A 24,032-nucleotide genomic window follows, 5' to 3' on the forward strand; every position below is an offset into this window, starting at 1 on the left:
AAGAGGTCTATATGGAGCAGCCACCAGGTTATGTGCATGATGTTCATCCTGGGTTTGTTTGCAGGTTGAAGAAAGCTTTGTATGGCTTGAAGCAAGCACCTAGAGCATGGTCTGACAAGATAGGACAGTATCTTGTCACTATTGGCTTTCAGATTGCCAAGGCAGAATGCTCACTTTATGTGATTAAAACAGAGAAATGTATTATGCTACTTGTCATTTATGTTGATGATTTGATTATGACAGGTGATAGTGATGAAGATATTCTTCATGTGAAAATGCTATTGAAGCAGAAGTTTGAGATGAAGGATTTGGGAGAGCTGCGTTATTTCTTGGGCATTGAGGTGATTAGATCACCAAGTGGGATACAGCTCTTGCAGAGGCAATATGGATTGGACATGCTGTCCAAATATGGGATGACAGGCTGTAAGCCTATTTCAGTTCCTTTGGAGCAGAATGTGAAGCTGAGCGCAGATGCAGGTGAGCTTCTGGAAGACCCTACTATGTACAGACGCATAGTAGGAAGTTTGATTTATATGACTATTACCAGGCCAGATTTGAGCTATGTTGTTGGATTGGTAAGTCAGTTTATGCAGGCTCCAAGGAAATCGCATTTGGATGCAGCTAGACGCATACTCAGGTATGTGAAGTCCACACTGCAGTATGGACTATTTTATGAGGGGTTCAGATATAGTTGCATGGATACACTGATGCTGATTGGGCTGGTAGCATTTCTGATAGACGATCTACCAGTGGATATGTGTTCTCTTTTGGGAGTGTTGCAGTCACTTGGAGCAGCAAGAAACAGCCTACAGTTGCCTTGTCGAGCACAGAGGCCGAGTACAGGGGTGCAGCAATGGCTGCATGTGAGGTAGCTTGGTTGCATAAGCTACTTTATGATATGCATCAGCCTACAGATGGGCCAGTTGTCATTTATTGTGACAACATGAGCAGTATACACTTGGCAAATAACCTAGTCTATCATGCTAGAACAAAGCACATTGAGGTGCATTATCACTATGTGCGGGAGAGGGTTTTACTAGGTCTTATTGATCTAGTTTATGTCAGCACAGAGGATCAGGTAGCTGACATATTCACGAGGGCATTGGGCGTAGAGAAGCTGCGCAAGTTCAGAGACCTGCTTGGTGTGCAGGAATTGGGATTGAGCTCGAGGGGGAGTGTTGAGATATCGAGCTCCACTCGTGATATGCTAGGGTGACCGTTGTGCATTTATGTCACCGACTTGTCAGTTGCAGATGCGGTTGGTACACCGCCCATGAATAATAGCTAGATGACAGCTATCCTTATCTACTCTAGTTCATGGCTCAGTTAGTATGCCACCTTAGTTAGTTGTCTTTGGTTTGAGACCCATATATAGGGTTCTTCTATTTCTTTGTATGAGAGTTCTTTTGGCTTACACAACTAAGAAGAGGAAAACTGTTTTCAGCCTCCACCCTTGTGTGTATTCCCCCATTGTGCAAGCAAGAAAGCTACAAGTGAAACTCCTTCCTTCTCTCCCACAATCTTGACAAATTTGTCATGTGTAAAGTAGAACGTCTTTCATCCACCGATTTCTTCTTTTGAGGGTGCAAGGCTGGTAGAAGTTGTGGGGGGGTTTAGAAGAAAACCACCTTTGGTTTAAGAAAAGTACACACATTGGATGACACCCCTTCCCTTTTCTCTTCTAACACTTAGTGTGAACCCAACCTAACACGATAGTGCTCACAAAAGCCAACATTTTAGTGTACTTAAAACTAAGGGTAAAAATTTTTCAATTGTTTTAGTTAAAATATCAACGCTTTTGTATGGATTTTGAATAGCAAATTGGTTTCTCTAGGAACTTTCGGTTGGGATTGATTCTTCCATTTGGGATTGATTCAGACTTGGCAAACGGCCATGAAAAGTTGATGAGTATAAAGGTGAGATTTTGACATGTAAAAAAGAGATTAGTCATCCATCACACAATATTAATTGTCTAATCTATAGATGGTGAAATTTCTTCAACAAAAACAGGAGATTCAAGCTTATTAAAAAACATCCCATCTTCAACTTTAGTTCACATTTCAAAATGATAACATGTGATCTATGGAGCATTTGTTTGACCCAATATAAATTGGTCCTTGCTCGTAACATTCCCAAAATGTGAAACCTAGATAACGAGAAAAAGAATTTTCTTGATGAGTATAATATGGGATGCAATTTTTTATCAAAATTAGTCAAAGTAATTTTCTCTTTTTGTCAACATGCCATTATTTTTAAGTTAGCTTTACATGAGTCATAGGTTGCATGCATGACCAACCATGGTCGTGTGAGAACTTACCGTGGTCATTCTAATGCAAACATGAACATTAAAGGATATTCTAGAATTTCTAGTCAACTAACCTTCTCTAATAAACATGGGAAAATCTTGTGTTCATGCCTTAAACCATAGTTAACATGCAAAGTATCCCCATGTATCAACACCATGGTAAAAATAAATGTTGAAATCCACTTTGTGAATGTACTTTTTTATTATCGAGTTCACCCAAAATCATTGACTGCACTAGTTAACCTTGGATCCATGTGCACCAAAGGAAATTTGGTGAATCCAAGATTTTTTTAAACCTTTACTAGTAGAACTTACTCTAGTTGGTCATGTCTTTGGGGTTTCATGGTTAGATATCTACTAATGTCTCTCAAACTACTCAAATGAGGAATTAATCTTGTGATTATGAGCTACTCATGCACCCACCTAGCCATCTAAGCTAAATCGTTTATAAACACTTCTTGTGAGGATTTCGTTATATAAATTCACGTGATAAATAAATAAAAATAATTAGTATCCTCGGAATGGGATGGTTCAAAGTTGGATATATTAGATAGAGGTAAGATTCAAGAGAAAATGTATCTAGATAGCCAGGACCAATAATCCTTGTCCCAAATATTGGGCTCTATGACTAAACAATGGGGACATGGACGAAGCTCTTATTCTTTCAAGAGTTTTGACTAACATTGGTTAACTATCTCTCACCTAGTCACTTGCACTCCAAGCTTTAATGATTGTATTCCCCTCTCATGACAAACATATGAGAAAGGAAGCTCAACTATTCAAGAGATTGTAGTAGATGCACCTCACCAATGCCTTCTCATTATACTCCATTCTTAAAGAAATAAATAAATGGTCACAGGATCCTCGAGGATGCTTTGCAAACCAAATCCAACACCATTGTGCTTCTGTCCAAAGCCAACAAGGATAGACAATAAATAGAAAAAGAGAAGTAGATGCCCCTTTTTAAATGTGCTACATCCACACACACACACACACACACACACACACACACACACACACACACTCTCTCTCTCTCTCTCTCTCTCTCTCTCTCTCTCTCTCTCTCTCTCTCTCTCTCTCTCTCTCTCTCTCTCTCTCTCTCTCTCTCTCTCTCTCTCTCTCTCTCTCTCTCTCTCTCTCTCTCAACGAGCTTGTATGCCTTGTGAGGCACATAATGCAAGAGAGAAGAAAAAAGAATAGGAGTTGAATGGATGCATGAGAGGGTTTCACTCACATTGTCCCTCTCCCTCACTCAATTACACACTCTCACTCACTCACTCTCTCACAAGTAATGGTGGAAGCAAGTAATAAAGGAGAAAGCTAGAACTCACAAATTGGCACACACAAAATGAGCTCTTCCATTCACTATTTGGTGTTTATGTATTAGGGCCATGGCTAGGGCTTTCCACCAAAATTTGGGCACCCTACTAGAATGTACCAACTTTGCTACTTAGACATCGATGGGAATCAGCAAAGAAATACTTCACATCCTCTATAAGTAAAACCCTTCGTGTAGGATACCAAGACATCGGCAAATGGGCCTTTATAGACATCATTTATATAATTTACTATGAGCTATGGTGCAAAACACATGCATATGCTATATATATTTAAAAATGATGATTATGCAAGGCCCACAAGGTACATTTGGCAAGGGGATAACTGCACAAGGATCAGGTAAGCTCCAACAATAATGATCATATACATACCAAGTAAGCACAAGGCAAGCTTCTTCTCTAGCATACATAGGTTCTAGCAATAGTTGAGCAAATTTATCTATGAGGCCATAAGCCAACTATCATATCTTGGTATAGTGAGAGGTTGTGCATCACTCAAAGCCCATCACATTTACTAAATACAACAAATGATTGTATCCCTAACTACTGAGCATACAAGCCACAAGAGCCACCAAATCAACCTAAAAGAGGATGAGATATAACACTTGGAAATGAGCTCCACAAGCACACCCCAAAGCACCATCAAATGAGATCATAATTACTTTAGGCTAATAACCCATAAATACCTTCATGGAAGGCCTCAACAAGATGCTCAAGAATATAGCTTTGCAATAAATAATTGCAAGAGGCAAAAAAATCTCTAGCAACACACAATCTAGCCCAAATAATCGTATTTTAGAGGTTGCTAATCAAGTGCAAGATTAGCTTTGTACTCGTCATCTCTTGCTTCAAAAAAGTTAGCACAAAGTTCTCTAAAGTTGTTCATGGATAGAGAGAACAAAATAGAGAAAAAACTTTTATAAAAACAACCAATAGCTTGTAAAAGCCTTCAACAAAGGCCTCCTCCAAGTTAAAAGGAAATCAGGCCAACTCCAAGCCAACATCCATTTTAAGTTGTGAAGTGATTGCTAGACTTTATATTGAGCATGGTACAATCAACAAGGTCATCCTTCAATTGGTCTTTGCAACAACTAGCTCAATTAGAATACCAAGCTCATGTGATTGCTTTTCTAATTGATGGTATTTCGCCTAGCCGAAGCTCACTATTTTCCTCATGAGCTCCTTAAGAAATACTCTCCCTATTTTAAAGGAATAAAATAAAGAAATGACATCGTCACTAATCACCCACACTCTCCAATACATCAAAGAAGAAGAAGAAGGAGGAGGAGGAGGAGGAGGAGGAGGAGGAGGAGGAGGAGGAGGAGGAGGAGGAGGAGGAGGAGGTAGCAACTCACTCCTCATCAACTCATTATGGAAGAAGAAGAAAATGATGGTTTGCAAGATCTCCAAGTATTGCATGTCATAATCATCTTATATCTCATCCATTCATACCTCCCTTTCATTTAGAATACTACTAGTTACTCCCTTCCTACTTCTGCCAAGTTGTGAGCTATTGGCCTTCATATGACCTATACATGTGTCAAAAAATGATTTGTTTAGCTCATATGTTGCATGTGATAAACCATGGGTGTCCCCATTACATTCTATTACCAACCCAATCAACTTGAATAGTCAAAGATACCAAATCTCACCACCATGAAGCACCAATATTAGCATCATATTCACATTGAATAGATCGATCTATTATGTGACTCATTAGTCTTATAAAGGTCGTTTAATATTTTCATTTCTATCCTTCTTATAATCCCCATTCACATGAGCAAGAAGAGCAGTGTCTATAATAGACTCTTTATGACTTTTTTGTAGCAATTTTGCCATCTGAGATTGTTTTGGCCTCCGTTGTGACTCTGTAAGTTTGTTGACATAAGTTTCTAGGTATATTGCAAATTCAACTATATTAGCCGTTTATAGATGTAGAGGTTATAGATTTTGAATTTGTAAAGTTTCAAGAATTTATTGGGATGTAGACATAGAGGGCATTTGGATATAGATTGCAGATTGTAGTTATTGTTGTACAATCAGTGAAAAAGATTGTGTTTTGGTTCTAGTGCACCTAGTATTGGGTTGGTTGTAGATTGCAAGTTTTGCAAGGTTGCTTGGCTTGCCCAAATGTTTGATAATTTCAATCAGATTGTCAATGAGAAGCTTCATAAGAACTTTATTATCTTACATGAAAATTTAGGATGACAAATTTCTTGAAGGGCAAAGCTGTTTGGAATTACATAAAAGGACACAATGTTGTGGTACTCAAACTTCATCTATGAAATGCTACTGCAAAACAAATAAATCCTAAGAAGGATTTGGAGCATATACATAGTATAATAATATATTGGCTATTTGTAAATACCATAGATACTATGATGGGCTATTTGTAGGAATCTAGCCCCCACTATTGCATGGAAGAATCTACAAAGTTGTTTGAAGTAGACATATAGAAAGTTGCAACTCAAGTCAAAGCTTAATCAAGTTAAAAGAGGAAAATTGTCCATCAATAACTATGTATTAAAGATCAAGAGTATTATGAAAGCTCTTGATCTATCAACATAGCAGTTGATGATGATGATGTTATGCATGCACGTTTAGATGAACTTGGAGATGAGTGCAAGAGCTTTAGGTCATTTATTAATACCAGGGATGATATCCATGACTTTGAAGATTTGATTTCTATGTTAATTCTTGAGGAGAAGAACCTAGCTTGGTTTCCTCTTCTTTTTGAAAAAGGAGCATGCTTAAACATGTGTTTTACTCTCTCTTAGTAGAGATAGAGGTCATGGCTAAAGCCAAGGTGGTGGTCATGGCCAAAGGTATAATGCACACTAAAATAGGGAAGGATTGGTGCGCAATTCGGATGCTGGATGCGTGCGTAACGAGCACCGGAAGGTCCCCAAGAACAAAAGAACTCTACTAAAGCTCATAAAACAAGAAGAGAGATTTGCACGGCATGAAGAAAAGAGACAAATTAGGTATAATCTTCCCCCATGCCTTGTGTGAGCGCTTCACAAGGCATGTATTTATAGATTTATTAATCACTAAGGTCAAAAATAGCCCAATTTACAATTAGTATGATTTTGGCTTTTGTGTTTGCTTTTGTCCAAATAAAGAATAAAGCGGTTGGGATCCCAAAAGTCGGACTGTGCCCAAATACAATGTCCAATAATGAAATATCTAAACCGAGCGCCTATGTGTATACAAAATAATAAATGGTTGTCAAGCCCTTTAATAAATAAGCACACCTAAATAAATATTGACGCTACGCCTTTAGTGATAAGACGCGCGCCCATCAAAAATTATAATTATTCTAGGTAATCTGAATACACGCTATCGCCCAGTGCTTCCCAACGCCACTGCTGCCTGCTTTACACATCAATTGAAGCATTCACAATTGTTAAAAAAATAATAAAATTAAACCAACAAAAGTGAATACCTAGCAATCTTCAGCTACAAAATAAATAAATAGATTGGAACTCTATCCTGACCTTAATTAAATATGAGTGCACTCTAAACTCATAAACGCCCATTAATTTAAATATGTATTTTGTGGAATCACCCACTATGGAATCACCCACGTGCACATTAAATTAACATGACTCCCGAAAAAGGACAAGCGTCCTCGCTAACTTCTCACACAAGGAATCCACCTTGTGTACGAGCCCCGGCAAATAAATATAGTTTTACGGAATCCATCGTAAAACCTCACCGAATCCACCGTGGAATAAAACCCTTACAGAATCCACCATGGTCTCACGAAATCCACCATGGAATATGCCTCCAAGTATCATAACCTCGGGGTGGGATAGCAATTGTCTTCAATTGCTATTTGCTCAACGTGGAGCGAGCAATGAGAGGTAAGCACTTAGGTCACAAGCGTGCATCCATTGGGCTTCTTCAACAAGATGATTTTTAAACTTAACCAAATATCTAGAATATCTACGGCCAGTTCTAGTGGTCATAATGTTAGTATCTAGAATAGTTTCAGGTTCAAGTATTTCAGTTTCTTCTTCTAACAAAGGAGGGTTTTTATAGACATGGTGTATAGGTAATTGGCCTCTAAAAGGTCGTAGTAAACTGATATGAAAAGTATTATGGATTTTTCAATGTTGGGGTAGTTCTAATTTGAATGCATTGTCATTGATCTTGTGAATTATTTTGAAAGGTTCATAAAATCTAGGGGCTAACTTAACAACAAGGTGTTTCTCAACGGTTTGCAATCTTCTCTTTTCAATGTGTAACCATACATAATCATCAACTTTGAAAGTCATGGCTTTTCTTTTCTTGTTAGCTTGTTTCGTGTATGATTGTTGGGCTTTCGCAATCATGTCTTTAACTTTAGCAAAAATAGTAGCATGCGTAGTGGTAATATCATCAGCAGCTTTAACTTTGTTTGACAATAATGTAACAGGTGTAGGCAATCTATGTCCATAAATGATTTCAAATGGTGCTTTATGTGTAGTTGTGTGTGGTGTATGATTATGTACAAATTGAAGTAAATGCATGTGTGTATCCCATGTTTGTGGTTTTGAAATTGTGTATGCATGCAAAAGATCTAGAATTGTACTATTAGTAGCTTCTATTTGCCCATTGGTTTCAGGATGAAATGCAAATGAAAAATCAATCTTAATACCCAAATTAGCAAACAAAGTAGTCCAAAAATTATTGCAAAATCTAGAATCATGATCAGAAATAATAACTTTGGGCAAACCATGATTAGTGAAAACAATCTTTAAAAACAATTGTGCATCTTGAGATGTAGTTAATGTTTTCTTACATGGTAGAAAATATGCTCGTTTGCTAAATCGATCTACTATAGTCCAAATCATATCATGATTAGCGTGTGTGTTAGGCAAACCAGTTATAAAATCCATTGAAATATGTTCCCATAATTGTTCAAGAATTGGTAAAGGCATTAACAAATCATATTGCTTACCATGGTGTCGCTTCATTCGTTGACAAATTAAACATTTACAAACAAAGTTAGAAACATCAAATTCCATTTGTGGCCAGTAAAAATCTTCGACCAAATTTTTTAAAATAGAAATAATACCAAAAGAATATATAAGAATACCTAGGTAAGGGTTTACTACGCAATTACGTAAGCATTATATATATTATATATATATAATTTTCTCATCCAATTTATGTAGAATGTTTAAAATATCAATTATGACATTTAGTCTAACTAATTTATCTAAGGGCAATTTATGAGCATATTTTTAAATATATTTGACTACTAACTGTGGTGCTAAAATAAAATCTAAATACATGTCAATAATAATAGGACTTTAATATAATTATATATAAATATATTATTTTATTAAAGATTTAATAAAAACTAGTAAATTTTAGATAATTTTTTAAAAAAATGGAATATGGATTCTCGAACTTAGTATAATTGGAATAGAAATTCTCGAACTTAGTATAATATTAGGGCTGGTGCGCAGATCGGACGCTGTATGCTCGCGTAGTGAATGCCGGAAGGTCCCCAAGAACAATGAACTCTACTTTTTGCACAAGTTACAAGGTAAAAAGCATGAACGACAAGAGCAAAAGACCAATTGGGTGCAATCTCCCCCCATGCCTTGTGTGAGCGCTTCACAAAGCATGTATTTTATGTATATTTCATCTTCATGCTCAATAATAGCCCAATTTACAAAAATATAACAAGCTTTTAGCTTTTGAGTTTGCTTTTACAAAAATATGAATAAAGCTAATGGACGGTGCCCAAAGAGTCTAGCACGCCCAATACAATGTCCAAATAGAAATAACATAACCGTGCGCCCATGCGCATACAAAATAATAATAAATAATCGATGCCTCAATAAATAGGCATGACAAAATATAGACGTGGCGCCTATCAGAATATAATCCATAGATCGAATGCTCGCTATCCACCAATGCTTTCCTCCGCCAACTGCTGCTATCTCTACACATCAACTGAAGCATTCACAATCGTTAGTAAAATAATACAATTAAACCGACAAAAGTGAATACCTAGTAGTCTTCAGCTACATAAATAAATCAACTGGTTAGAAATAAATCCTAATCTTAATTTATTACGAGTGCGCACTCTAAACTCATAAACGTTTATTAATTTAATATGCATTTTGCGAAATCACCCGCTATGGAATCACCCATGTACACACTAAATTAATGAAACGCCCGAAAAGGACAGGCGTCCCCATCAACTTCTCGCACAAAGAATCCACTTTGTGTATGAGCCCCGGTCATCAAAGTTTACGGAATCCACCTTAAAACCTCACGGAATCCACTGTGGCACGAAATCCGCAGTGGAATATGCCTCCTGGCATCATACCCCCGGGGTGGGATAGCAATTGACCTCAATTGCTATTAGCTCAATGTGGAGCTAACAGAGTGGGGAAAGCATTTAAGTCTCTAGCGTGCATCCATTGTGCTTCCTCTACATGATGGTTCTTAAATTTAACTAGATATCTAGAATATCTTCGGCCAGTTCTAGTGGTCATAAAGTCAGTGTCTATGATAGCTTCAGGCTCAAGTATTTCAGTCTCTTCCTCTAATAAAGGTGGGTTTTCATAAACAGGGTGTACAGGTAATTGGCCTCTAAATGGTCTCAATAAACTAATGTGAAATGTGTTGTGAATTTTCCAATGAGGTGGTAATTCTAACTTGAATGCATTGTCATTAATTTTATGAATGATCTTAAATGGTCCATAGAATCTAGGGGCTAATTTGACAACTGGATGTCTATCTACACTTTGCAGTCTACGTTTTTCTATTCTCAACCAAACATAATCATCAATTTTGAAATTCATTGCTTGTCTTTTCTTGTTGGCTTGTTTAGTATATGATTGCTGGGCTTTAGCAATCATATCTCTAACCTCATCAAAAATAGTGTTATGCATACTAGCAATATCATCAGCACTCTGAATTCTATTTGACAAAGATGCAACAGGTGTAGATAATCTATATCCATAAATCACTTCAAACGGTGCTTTCTTTGTAGATGTGTGTGGGGTATTGTTATATGCAAACTGTAATAAATGCAAATATGTGTCCCATGTCTGTGGTTTAGAGATAGTATATGCACATAAAAGATCTAGAATTGTGCTGTTAATGGCTTCTGTTTGTCCATTAGTTTCTAGATGAAATGCAGATGAGAAATCAATCTTTGTGCCTAAGTTAGCAAACAGAGTAATCCAAAAGTTGTTGCAAAATCTAGAATCACGATCTGAAATAATAACTTTTGGCAATCCATGGTTAGTAAAAACAGTTTTCAAAAACAATTGTGCTGCTTGTGATGCTGTTAAAGTTTTCTTACATGGAATGAAATATGCTTGTTTACTAAATCTATCTACAACTGTCCAAATCATATCATGGTTAGATTTAGTATTAGGTAAACCAGTAATGAAATCCATAGAAATCTGTTCCCAAGGTTTAGATGGAATAGACAAAGGCATAAGTAATCCATACTGTTTACCATGATGTCTCTTAACTCTTTGACAAATCAAACATTCAGAAACAAAGTTAGATACATCAGCATCCATATGCGGCCAATAAAAATCTTCAGTTAATGTACGTAAGGTAGATATGATACCTCTATGACCTTGGTATGGGGGACAATGAATTTCATTCAAAACAAAAGATCGGAATGGAATTGTAACACACAATCTCTTTTCATAAAACATAAATCCATCATTATATGACAATGAATCAATAGGAATCAAGTTATTTTGAACTAATTTATTCCAATCAGCATGAAAAGTAATATCCTGATGGTATGTATCTTTCATAGCAATCAAAGAATCAAAAGATATGACATAAATATTATGAATGGCAGGTCTTCTACTCAATGCATCAGACACTACATTTTCTTTTCCAGGTTGGTATTGAATGATAGGATGAAAACTTTGAATAAAGGAGGCCCATTTGATATGTCGGTCAGAGATTTGAGGTTAGCTAAGTAAATGTCTAATACTTTGCTGATCGGTCTTAATCATAAATTCTGAACCCATTAAGTAGTGTTTCCACTGTCTTAATGCTTGTACAACTGCTAATAGTTCTTTGTCATATGTGGAATATTTCAGCTCAGAGGGTTTCAGCTTACAACTAGAATAGGCTATAGGATGATTGTCTTGCATAAGTACAACTCCTATTCCTGATCCACTAGCATCAGTCACTACTAGAAAGAATGGTCTATTAAAGTCAGGCAACTGTAAAACAGGGGCATGGGTTAATGCATGTTTCAGTAAGTCAAAAGATTTCTGTTGATTTTCGGTCCAATGATAAACAATTCCTTTCTTCAGAAGTTTGGTTAATGGTAAAGCAAGTAATGAAAAATTACGTACAAACTTCCTATAGAAACTAGCAAGACCAAGGAATGAGCGTAACTCATGCACATTTTTAGGTACAGGCCAATTCAATATTGCATCAATTTTCTTAGGATCAACTTTAATTTCATCAGATGATACAATATGACCTAAATACTCAATTTCTGTTTTAAAGAATTCACTCTTTTCAGGATTTGCATACAGTTGATTTTCTTTCAATAACTAAAAAACCAATGACAAATGCTCATAATGTTCTTTCTCATTTTGACTAAACACCAAAATATCATCAAAGAAGACAATTACACAATACTGATATTTCAAAAATATACGGTTCATCATTCTACTAAAGGTAGCAGGTGCATTAGTCAATCCAAATGGCATCACTAAAAATTCGTAATGACCAAACTGTGTTCTAAATGCAGTCTTGAATATGTCAGACTTATCTAGTCTCACCTGATGATAACCAGACTTAAGGTCTATTTTACTAAATATAGCAGATCCTTGCAGTTTGTCCATAAGGTCATCAACTCTAGGAATAGGATACCTATTCTTTACAGTGATCTTATTTAAAGCTCGATAGTCAATGCACATACGATAGATATTATTCTTTTTCTTGACTAACAGAACAGGTGCACCGAATGGAGAACTGCTAGGTCTAATCAATCCTCTATTTAGTAATTCCTCAACTTGACTCTGAATTTCTTTTTGCTCTATCTGGTTATGCCTATATGGTGCTTTGCAAGGTGGTTGTGTGCCAGGGATCAAATCTATCTTATGGTCTTCTGGACATGAAGGAGGTAAACCAGGTGGTAAGTCTTCTGCAAAACAGTCCTTAAAATATGCAAGAAATTCTTTATGCCTAGGGTGCATATGACTTTCTTTTACTTGCAATTCATTCACCCAAATGAGATAAGATTTACTACTCTTGCGTAATGCATATTTAGCTTGAGTATGCGAAAGCAGTGGAAAGACATTAGATGCATGCATACCATATAATGTAATAGATTTTCCTTGAAAATTAATATTCATTGAGTGTGTGGAATAATCTATATCTGGGTTATGCTGGTGTCGCCAAGGCATACCTAAAATAATGTCACTCAACTGTAATGGAACAACTAGAAAATTTCTTCTTTCAGTGTATTGATCAATTTGAATCTCTAAGTCTTGCACTTCCTGTGTACCATTATACCTAGTGCCTAAGAATGCAGCTTTGATGCGATAATGCGTAGGTACAGTCTGTAACTTCAATTCTTTTACTAATTTTGCTGAAATAAAATCACGAGTACTACCGTCATCATGCAAAATAGTCTTTTCCTTTCCATGCACCAAACATTTCATAGTCAATAATGAATGCGGAGTAGGCATACCTGGTAAAGTATCCGAAGGTGTAGTAGTGTCGTCCTCATCTTCAGTGAAATCAGGCATATCTTCATGTTCGTCTTCGTCCATTGCTCCAAGGTAGTTGATATTGGCAGGTGGCTTCTTTGAATGACAATTTGCTGCTAGATGTCTAGGTTGGTGGCATTTATAGCACACTATTGGCTTGGCTTTGGTTACATTGTTTGCAATGGTGGGAAGTCTAGGTACATTTGGATTTGGTTGTGGAATAGGCTTAGGGTTTTGATTGACATTGGATGGTAATGCAAGTGGTTTTGCCCAATTTTTGCGGAAAGATGATGAAGAGAACGACCTGGATTAAATCTTCTAAAATTGGAATTGAATTGTTTAGATCCATAGTTACCATTGGCTTGGAATTGCTGTGGTCGTCTGTCTCTACCTCGTAGCTTATCTTCAGTGAAATGGCGTCTTCAAGGGTAGCAGGCTTGAACATGTTAACTTCAGCGTAGTAATGCCCAAGAAGTCCAGACATATACTTACGCTTGTGTGTCGCTTCTGGTACGTCTTCAAGCATGCGTAGCTGGAGTAGTGCATTCCAAAAACGCTCTGTATACTGAGGTATAGGCTCACGATCCCGTTGCTAGAGAAGATCCCATTGCTTAATAGCTTTCTCATGAAATTGTGGTGGAAGGAAATTCTGCATGAACTTCTTCTTGAAATCCTCCCAAGTAACAGGACAATCGATGCTCTTGCGTACTACAGTCCACCAAAGAGATGCTATGTCTACTAAATGATTAGTGACACACTTGATTTTATCTTTTTCTGCATAGGTTTGCTCATGGAAATAGTCATCAAACTGACTAATGAATGCTAGAACAGTTTTTCCTTCTCGTATGCCATTGAAAGTACGGAATTTGAAACTTCTTTTACTTATCTTTGATTCTTTGCAGATGGTTTGAGCCTCAAGAGTTGCGTCGATGGTACGTCGAATCAGATCTTCAGCTTGAGGTTCTTCTTTGTCGGTAGACGCTCTTTGTAAATTTGCCAGTTGAACTTGCAATGCTTGCCTAGCCCTTCATTCTTCTTCCAATTGCATCATGATTAAGTCCAGCTTTTGCTCCATCGTAGGCTCAGGTAGGTCGCCTTCAGCCATAAAATCATCCATATGTGGTTCCGTCATCCTGCAAAACTAAAAAGACCTTTCTCACTCAAAATCTAGTTAGCGGGATGAGCGTAGCTCAAGTTTAGGGTTACAAGGCTTATGTGTTTTGGGTATAGCTTTCTCAATCTTCGGAAAATCTGCGATTTATCCTTCTTCGTATACTGAAAATGCTTCAGCAAACTTGCGTATGGGTAGAGTACCTTCCAAATGAAATTGTGGTGGAAGGAAATTCTGCATGAACTTCTTCTTGAAATCCTCCCAAGTAACAGGACAATCGATGCTCTTGCGTACTACAGTCCACCAAAGAGATGCTCTGTCTACTAAATGATTAGTGACACACTTGATTTTATCTTTTTCTGCATAGGTTTCCTCATGGAAATAGTCATCAAACTGACTAATGAATGCTAGAACAGTTTTTCCTTCTCGTATGCCATTGAAAGTACGGAATTTGAAACTTCTTTTACTTACTTTGATTCTTTGCGGATGGTTTGAGCCTCAAGAGTTACGTCGATGGTACATCGAATCAGATCTTCAGCTTGAGGTTCTTCTTTGTCGGTAGACGCTCTTTGTAAATTTGCCAGTTGAACTTGCAATGCTTGCCTAGCCCTTCGTTCTTCTTCCAATTGCATCATGATTAAGTCCAGCTTTTGCTCCATCGTAGGCTCAGGTAGGTCGCCTTCAGCCATAAAATCATCCATATGTGGTTCTATCATCCTACAAAACTAAAAAGACCTTTCTCACTCAAAATCTAGTTAGCGGGATGAGCGTAGCTCAAGATCGGTGTGACAAAGCTTATGTGTTTTGGGTATAGCTTTCTCAATCTTCGGAAAATCTGTGATTTATCCTTCTTCGTATGCTGAAAATGCTTCAGCAAACCTGCGTATGGGTAGAGTACCTTCCAAATGAAATTGTGGTGGAAGGGAATTCTGCATGAACTTCTTCTTGAAATCCTCCCAAGTAGCAGGACAATCGATGCTCTTGTGTACTACAGTCCACAAAGAGATGCTCTATCTACTAAATGATTAGTGACACACTTGATTTTATCTTTTTTTGCATAGGTTTCCTCATGGAAATAGTCATCAAACTGACTAATGAATGCTAGAACAGTTTTTCCTTCTCGTATGCCATTGAAAGTACGGAATTTGAAACTTCTTTTACTTATCTTTGATTCCTTGCGGATGGTTTGAGCCTCAAGAGTTGCGTCGACGGTACGTCGAATCAGATCTTCAGCTCGAGGTTCTTCTTTGTCGGTAGACGCTCTTTGTAAATTTGCCAGTTGAACTTGCAATGCTTGCCTAGCCCTTCGTTCTTCTTCCAATTGCATCATGATTAAGTCCAGCTTTTGCTCCATCGTAGGCTCAGGTAGGTCGCCTTCAGCCATAGAATCATCCATATGTGGTTCCGTCATCCTGCATAACTAAAAAGACCTTTCTCACTCAAAATCTAGTTAGTGGGATGAGCGTAGCTCAAGTTTGGGGTTACAAGGCTTATGTGTTTTGGGTATAGCTTTCTCAATCTTCGGAAAATCTGCGATTTATCCTTCTTCGTATGCTGAAAATGCTTCAGCAAACTTGCGTATGGGTAGAGTACCTTCCAAATGAAATTGTGGTGGAAGGAAATTCTGCATGAACTTCTTCTTGAAATCCTCCCAAGTAACAGGACAATCGATGCTCTTGCGTACTACAGTCCACCAAAGAGATGCTCTGTCTACTAAATGATTAGTGACACACTTGATTTTATCTTTTTCTGCATAGGTTTCCTCATGGAAATAGTCATCAAACTGACTAATGAATGCTAGAACAGTTTTTCCTTCTCGTATGCCATTGAAAGTACGGAATTTGAAACTTCTTTTACTTATCTTTGATTCCTTGCGGATGGTTTGAGCCTCAAGAGTTGTGTCGATGGTACGTCGAATCAGATCTTCAGCTTGAGGTTCTTCTTTGTCGGTAGACGCTCTTTGTAAATTTGCCAGTTGAACTTGCAATGCTTGCCTAGCCCTTCGTTCTTCTTCCAATTGCATCATGATTAAGTCCAGCTTTTGCTCCATCGTAGGCTCAGGTAGGTCGCCTTCAGCCATAAAATCATCCATATGTGGTTCCATCATCCTACAAAACTAAAAAGACCTTTCTCACTCAAAATCTAGTTAGCGGGATGAGCGTAGCTCAAGTTCGGGGTTACAAGGCTTATGTGTTTTGGGTATAGCTTTCTCAATCTTCGGAAAATCTGCGATTTATCCTTCTTCGTATGCTGAAAATGCTTCAGCAAACCTGCGTATGGGTAGAGTACCTTCCAAATGAAATTGTGGTGGAAGGAAATTCTGCATGAACTTCTTCTTGAAATCCTCCCAAGTAGCAGGACAATCGATGCTCTTGCATACTACAGTCCACCAAAGAGATGCTCTATCTACTAAATGATTAGTGACACACTTGATTTTATCTTTTTTTGCATAGGTTTCCTCATGGAAATAGTCATCAAACTGACTAATGAATGCTAGAACAGTTTTTCCTTCTCGTATGCCATTGAAAGTACGGAATTTGAAACTTCTTTTACTTATCTTTGATTCCTTGCGGATGGTTTGAGCCTCAAGAGTTGCATCGATGGTACGTCGAATCAGATCTTCAGCTTGAGGTTCTTCTTTAGTCGGTAGACGCTCTTTGTAAATTTGCCAGTTGAACTTGCAATGCTTGCCTAGCCCTTCGTTCTTCTTCCAATTGCATCATGATTAAGTTCAGCTTTTGCTCCATCGTAGGCTCAGGTAGGTCGCCTTCAGCCATAAAATCATCCATATGTGGTTCCGTCATCCTACAAAACTAAAAAGACCTTTCTCACTCAAAATCTAGTTAGCGGGATGAGCGTAGCTCAAGTTCGGGGTTACAAGGCTTATGTGTTTTGGGTATAGCTTTCTCAATCTTCGGAAAATCTGCGATTTATCCTTCTTCGTATGCTGAAAATGCTTCAGCAAACCTGCATATGGGTAGAGTACCTTCCAAATGAAATTGTGGTGGAAGGAAATTCTGCATGAACTTCTTCTTAAAATCCTCCCAAGTAGCAGGACAATCGATGCTCTTGCGTACTACAGTCCACCAAAGAGATGCTCTGTCTACTAAACGATTAGTGACACACTTGATTTTATCTTTTTCTACATAGGTTTCCTCATGGAAATAGTCATCAAACTGACTAATGAATGCTAGAACAGTTTTTCCTTCTCGTATGCCATTGAAAGTACGGAATTTGAAACTTCTTTTACTTATCTTTGATTCCTTGCAGATGGTTTGAGCCTCAAGAGTTGCGTCGATGGTACGTCGAATCAGATCTTTAGCTTGAGGTTCTTCTTTGTCGGTAGACGCTCTTTGTAACAAGGATTTTGTGATGAAATGTGTTCCATGCCAACAAAATGAGGACAACATGCTTAGATCCATCGATTTATGGAGAGATGTCAAAGATTTTGTGATGAATGTATTCCATGCCAATAGAACGAGGACAACAGCTTGACCCATTGGTCTCTTGTAGCCCTTGCCTATTCCTAAAGGAAAATGGACACAAATCACCATGGAATTCATTACTGGCCTCCCCACTACTCAGGTAGGTCGCCTTCAGCCATAAAATCATCCATATGTGGTTCCGTCATCCTACAAAACTAAAAAGACCTTTCTCACTCAAAATCTAGTTAGCGGGATGAGCGTAGCTCAAGTTCGGGGTTACAAGGCTTATGTGTTTTGGGTATAGCTTTCTCAATCTTCGGAAAATCTGCGATTTATCCTTCTTCGTATGCTGAAAATGCCTCAGCAAACCTACGTATGGGTAGAGTACCTTCCAAATGAAATTGTGGTGGAAGGAAATTCTGCATGAACTTCTTCTTGAAATCCTCCCAAGTAATAGGACAATCGATGCTCTTGCGTACTACAGTCCACCAAAGAGATGCTATGTCTACTAAATGATTAGTGACACACTTGATTTTATCTTTTTCTGCATAGGTTTCCTCATGGAAATAGTCATCAAACTGACTAATGAATGCTAGAACAGTTTTTCCTTCTCGTATGCCATTGAAAGTACGGAATTTGAAACTTCTTTTACTTATCTTTGATTCCTTGCGGATGGTTTGAGCCTCAAGAGTTGCGTCGATGGTACGTCGAATCAGATCTTCAGCTTGAGGTTCTTCTTTGTCAGTAGACGCTCTTTGTAAATTTGCCAGTTGAACTTGCAATGCTTGCCTAGCCCTTCGTTCTTCTTCCAATTGCATCATGATTAAGTTCAGCTTTTGCTCCATCGTAGGCTCAGGTAGGTCGCCTTCAGCCATAAAATCATCCATATGTGGTTCTATCATCCTACAAAACTAAAAAGACCTTTCTCACTCAAAATCTAGTTAGCGGGATGAGCGTAGCTCAAGTTCGGGGTTACAAGGCTTATGTGTTTTGGGTATAGCTTTCTCAATCTTCGGAAAATCTGCGATTTATCCTTCTTCGTATGCTGAAAATGCTTCAGCAAACCTGCATATGGGTAGAGTACCTTCCAACGAACAGCTTTGCAGTTCGGAGTTTCTGCGCAGGAGCAGTCCTTCTAGGAGTTTTGAGCACAAGTCAGTTCTGACTCCAGTTGACTAGTCTGACTTGCAGAGTTGCAGACTTATGTGACTTACAGGGTTGCAGACTTGCAGAACTTAGTCGATTTATGAAATTTGCAGAACTTGATCAGAAAATACTTGCAGAACTTGATTTTGTTGGGTGTGACCTGGAGTTCATGACTTGCAGGATTGATAACTTAGGTAACTAAGCTTAATTGATTAAGCTTAGAGTTTAATCAATGGAAAACGGCGCAAAACGTGGGAGGGGGCCGTTTTTTTCAGCCATGGCGCAATTTTCGGAGGTCTTTCGATACCTCGTGCTGACAATTGGAAGCTTAAAGCTTCTCTTAAGCTTCCTAAGCTTTAAAGCTTAAAGCTTGAAAAGTGGAAAATTGATGACTTATCTCTCTGTGTAGCCACGACTTGATGAAGGAGATGAAGGAGTGGTCCTCCGCCTCTATAGCCCGGTCCTTCGCGATCTAATGACAGAAACAGGGGTTCTTGATCGCCAGAAGTCTGCCTGTATCGACAGTTCGTGACGAGATTGATCGTAGAGCCCGATCGTTCCAGGAGCTCCGCCTTCGCATGAGATGGATAGCAATTGGCAGCTCTTGATCTCAGCTCCGCTCTGATACCACTGTGCGCAGATCGGACACTGTATGCTCGTGTAGTGAATGCCGGAAGGTCCCCAAGAACAATGAACTCTACTTTTTGCACAAGTTACAAGGTAAAAAGCATGAACGACAAGAGCAAAAGACCAATTGGGTGCAATCTTCCCCCATGCCTTGTGTGAGCGCTTCACAAAGCATGTATTTTATGTATATTTCATCTTCATGCTCAATAATAGCCCAATTTACAAAAATATAACGAGCTTTTAGCTTTTGAGTTTGCTTTTACAAAAATAGGAATAAAGCTAATGGACGGTGCCCAAAGAGTCTGGCACGCCCAATACAATGTCCAAATAGAAATAACATAACCGTGCGCCCATGCGCATACAAAATAATAATAAATAATTGATGCCTCAATAAATAGGCATGATAAAATATAGACGTGGCGCCTATCAGAATATAGTCCATAGATCGAATACTCACTATCCACCAATGCTTTTCTCTGCCAACTGCTGCTATCTCTACACATCAACTGAAGCATTCACAATCGTTAGTAAAATAATACAATTAAACCGACAAAAGTGAATACCTAGCAGTCTTCAGCTACATAAATAAATCAACTGGTTAGAAATAAATCCTAACCTTAATTTATTACGAGTGCGCACTCTAAACTCATAAACGTTTATTAATTTAATATGCATTTTGCGAAATCACCCGCTATGGAATCACCCATGTACACACTAAATTAATGAAATGCCTGAAAAGGACAGGCGTCCCCATCAACTTCTCGCACAAAGAATCCACTTTGTTATGATCCCCGGTCATCAAAGTTTACGGAATCCACCGTAAAACCTCACGGAATCCACCGTGGCACGAAATCCACCGTGGAATATGCCTCCTGGCATCAAGGGCTTAGTAACAGGTAGGCATAAGGTGCCAACAATTTTATTATATATATTTATATATAATATACCAACTTTTAGAATAAATTATCATAAATAAAATTTCATTTAATTTATTAACTAAGATCTCAATGTAAATAATGACATGCTAATGTAGAATACTAAACAAAAGTTGTGTAGAATTGAAAAGCGTAACCTGGATTTGATTGAGGATTCGTCGCTCATCCTCTAGTCATGTGTGAGTAAGATCACCATGAACTTGCTTTTTTTTTTTCATGGATACGGTAGTAAATGTCGGTCTTCTTCCAAGCCAAAAATAGTCTACATATGTCAATTGGCTTGCTAGAAATCAACTCTGCCAGGGTGCATGTACGAACAAGGGCTTGTTGAAGGTGCAAAGCGGGCTCGGGATTGATTCGAAAAAGAGTTTAGTGTGAATAGCTGCTAGGTAGGAGAGTAAAATCCTTAAGCTTTAGTCTAAGCTTAAAACCTTAAGCTTAAGCTTTTTTAAAAAAAGCTTTGACCAAACGAATATGCTGCGACAGGACATTAGGAGTTTTTTAACGACGTCGACGTCTTGCAGTACGTTCTTCCACCACGAGTCATCAAATTTAAAAGAGCTTAAGCTCTTTTAAGCTTACTAAGCTTAAAAGCTAATCTTAATGAAGTTTCTCTTCTCTGTGTCTTTGAAAAAAAAAACATCTTGATACAAGAGCTTGGGAAGTGGTCCTCCGTCGCCAGAGAGTGGTCCTTCACGATCCAATAGTACAACAGGGGGTTCTTCACTGCTAGGAACATGATGGTATTGACGATTCGTTGTGAGACTATCTATAGAGCCTGTTCGTTCCAAGAGCTTTGCCTTCACACGAGATAGCAAGCGATTGGAAGCCCTCGATCTCAGCTTCACTATGATACCACTGGTGTGCAATTCGGATGATGGATGCATGCATAGCGAGCGCCGAAAGGTCCCCAAGAACAAAAGAACTCTACTAAAGCTCATAAAACAAGAAGAGAGATTTGCACGACATGAAGAAAAGAGACAAATTGGGTACAATCTCCACCGTGCCTTGTGTGAGCACTTCACAAGGCATGTATTTATAGATTTATTAATCACCAAGCGAAAAAATAGCCCAATTTACAATTAGCATGCTTTTGGCTTTTGTGTTTGCTTTTGTCCAAATAAAGAATAAAGCGGTTGGGCATTCCAAAAGTCGAGCTGTGCCCAAATACAATATCTAATAATGAAATATCTAAATTGAGCGCCTATGCGCATACAAAATAATAAATGGTTACATCTAAATAAATATTGATGCTACGCCTTTAGTAATAAGACGTGCACCCATCAAAAATGATAATTCTTCTAGGTAATTTGAATACACGCTATCGCCTAGTGCTTCCCAATGCCACCTCTGCCTGCTCTACACATCAATTGAAGCATTCTCAATTGTTAGAAAATAATAAAATCAAACCGATAAAAGTGAATACCTAGTGAAAGGGAGAGAAGGATCAAAGCTTGGACTTGAGAGCTATGGCCAGGAGAGCAAGAGCAAGAAAGAGAGAGACAAGAAATGGGAAATCCAACAGTCACAATGTGTGACGGGGCCTTCCTTTATTCAAACTATCACTTAAAGAATAAAGAATAAAGTGAGGATGACGAGCGCCCGCCACCTGCAGTGTGCAGTGGTGGTGACTGTCAGTGTAGTAATACACGGGCGGCTAGGCGAAGGCGCCTTTACCCCAACAACCTCCCACTTAAAGGCAAATCTGCTCTAGTGAGGAGTGAAAAGAAAAAGAAAAAAGGCAGTACAACATGTACACATGTACAACAGGATGAGGAAAGATGTCATCTCATCCCACGCCCATCAACCTCCTGAGGAAGGCAAAGCGCTCTGTAGAGAGGCTTTTCGTGAGTAGATCTGCAGGATTCTGGTCAATCGAGATCTTGACAAGATCTACAGACTTGTCCTCAACGACCCCACGTATGAAGTGATACCTCACCTCAATGTGTTTCGTCTTTGCATGGAAGATCGGATTCGTGGCCGGATTTGTGGCTAACTGAATAGCACTCATAGAATCTGAATGCAATGTAGGGATAACATCAATACCAAGGTCAGCAACCAAACGACCCAACCAAATGGCCTTCTTGCAAGCCTCTGTGCTGCAACATACTCGACCTCTATAGTAGAAAGGGCCCTGCATTTCTGCACCCTGGACATCCAAGAAACAGCACCTCCAGCATATGTGAATACATAGCCGGAAGTGGACTTCCTACTATCTGCATGTCCTACATAATCAGGGTCAGTGTACCCCATGACTCCTGTATCTTGGCTACCATAGCATATGCACATATCTGCAGTGCCCTTCAGGTACCTCATGATACCCTTCATGGCATCCCAATGCTTCTTGCCAGGTGTAGCCATATAGCGTACCACAACACCAACTGCAAAGGCAATATCTGGATGAGTGGCTATCATGGCATACATAAGACTGCCCACTGCGGATGTATAGGAAATCTTGGCCATCTCGATCCTCTGCTCATCTGTCTGTGGACAATCAGCCTCCTGTGATACCTTCACATAAGAAGGCAATGGACAGCCAATAGGCTTTACAAAGTAGAGGAGTCCCTGATGCCTGTCGCGTCTAATGTGCATACCAAGTATGTGAGCGGCATGTCCCAGATCTTTCATCTCAAAGCTTTTCTTGAGCTAAGCCTTAAGAGCATCTAGCTCATCATGAGCTTTCCCTGCTATCAGTATATCATCCACATAGAGGACCAAAATCAATAAAGAACTATCATGGGCTTTCTTCGTGTAAAGACACGGATCCATAGCACTCTTCTTGTAGCCCTGTGACTGCATAAAGGCATCAAACTTATGATACCACTCCCTAGGTGCGTGTTTCAAGCCATAAAGACTCTTTTTCAATTTGCACACTAGGTGCTCCCTACCAGGTTCTGCAAAACCCTTAGGCTGCTCCATATAAATCTCATCATGCAAGTCCCCATGTAAGAAAGTCGTCTTGACATCCATCTGGTATAAATCCAAGTCAAGCTGAGCAACCAAAGCCAAGACTAAGCGCAGGGTGGTCATCTTAACCACAAAAGAAAAGACCTCATCAAAGTCCACACCATGCTCCTGCTTAAAACCCTTTGCTACCAATCTAGCCTTGTATGCTGGCTTGGGGTGTCCAGGGGTACTTTTCAGCTTGTACACCCACTTGTATGGCAAAGCCTTCTTGCCCTTATGCAAGGAAACAAAATCCCAAGTCTCATTCTTATGCAAGGAGTCTATCTCAGACTGCATAGCCCTCTCCCAGGAGTGACTGTCACCCCTGCGCATAGTCTCATCATAAGTGAAAGGCTCTCATGCATCTGTAACCAAGACATAATGCATCAAGGGCTAAAATCTATCAGGTGGACGTCTGTCTCTAGTAGACCATCTCACGGTAGGCTCTGCTGCTTGCCTAGTTGCCTATCCAACACCCTGACCATGAGCA

Source organism: Lygodium microphyllum, chromosome 20, assembly GCF_053477565.2.
Source record: "Lygodium microphyllum isolate KBCC chromosome 20, Lygodium_microphyllum_v1.1.10, whole genome shotgun sequence".
Taxonomy (NCBI): Eukaryota; Viridiplantae; Streptophyta; class Polypodiopsida; order Schizaeales; family Lygodiaceae; genus Lygodium; species Lygodium microphyllum.